The following is a 1,553-nucleotide window of genomic DNA, read 5'->3' on the forward strand; positions in this document are numbered from 1 at the left end:
TTTATTTTTGTCCACTCACTCTAACGTTATTAAATGTTTCCCCTGGGCGCTTCGTTTTAAATTGCCCAGTCTGCAGAGTTCAGGTTGGATCTAGTAGGAGACGAGGCATAGTCACCCGCATTTCTGCCAGTTTTCGTCAGTAGGTTACCTGTTCAACCTACTCGTGTTTTCTTTCTTCCGCTTGTGTTTAGTAGCTCTGAATACTTTGGGATTATCGTATATTATATGTAGAATTTCTGAAGGATGATCATGTGATGTTCGGAAGTGTTGAATTAAGAGTGTAATATGAAATTTTCGAGTTAGGGTTGTCCATCTGCAAGGGAGATTTGCTTAATCTTTTCAGTAAATTTTCCTTGGAGGTGGTCCCCGCACGACTTACTCCGGGTTTCAGGGTGAAATTTGGGGTGGGTCGTGTCAATATTTGATTATGATCGGATATTGAAACTAAGATTTTTGTTGTAGTTTACAATACATTGGTCATAAAAGAAAAATATGATAATATATATGTATATATACAGTTTCTATCCAGAGTGAAGTTTCGCTCTGAAATTAAAGTGTGAAGGTCTTTTTTTGGCTCACTTTTCGATCACCTATCCACATCTCCGCCGTTCAGTTTTTAGAACTTAATGTATAGATCACTTATGCCAAGTTTCATCTAATTTGACGATCGTTTGGGCATTCATAATCGTGATTTACACGAACAGTTATGATTGGAGAGATTTTTGTCTGTTCATGCATTTCACACAATTCGGCACCTTAATGAGTATCAAATTGGATGAAACTTGGCAGAAATAATCTATACAGTATGTTCTAAAAAATGAACGGTGGAGATGTAGATACGTGACCGAAAAGTGAGCCATAAAAAGACCTTCACACTTTAATTTCAGAGCGAAGCTTCGCTCTGGATAGGAACTGTATATATATACATATATATATATATACAGTTCCTATCCAGAGTTAAGCTTCGCTCTAAAATTAATGTGTGAAGTTCCTTATTTGACTAACTTTTCTGTCATATTTCCACATCTTCATCGTTCAATTTATTGATACTAATGTATAGATCATTCCTACAAAATTTCATTCAGATTGACGATCGTTTAGGTACCGAATTAGATTAAATCAATGAACGGACCATAAATTTGTCTAACCAGAGCTATTTGTGTAAATCACGATTACGAAAACCCAAACGATCATCAAATTAGATGAAACTTTGCAGAAGTAATCTATGCATTAGGTTTTACAAACTCAACGGTGGAAATGTGGAAATATGACCGAAAAGTTAGTCCAATATATATATATATATATACACAGATTTTCTCAGGTGCGGATGTCCGCATTTATTCTTACGGTGAGGATTTCCACTTTACACTCACTTTTCAATCGAATTTTCACATCTCCACCGTCTAGTCTTTAGATACTAATGTATAAATCATCTTTGCAAAATTTCAGCCAATTTCGTTATCATTAAGACACTCAAAACTGCGTTTTTCTGTTATAAATATGAACGGTTCAAGTTCGACAGAATTATGTTCATCCATTGGTTTTATCGAGTT

This window comes from Fragaria vesca, linkage group LG2 (assembly GCF_000184155.1).
Source record: "Fragaria vesca subsp. vesca linkage group LG2, FraVesHawaii_1.0, whole genome shotgun sequence".
In the NCBI taxonomy this organism is placed as follows: domain Eukaryota; kingdom Viridiplantae; phylum Streptophyta; class Magnoliopsida; order Rosales; family Rosaceae; genus Fragaria; species Fragaria vesca.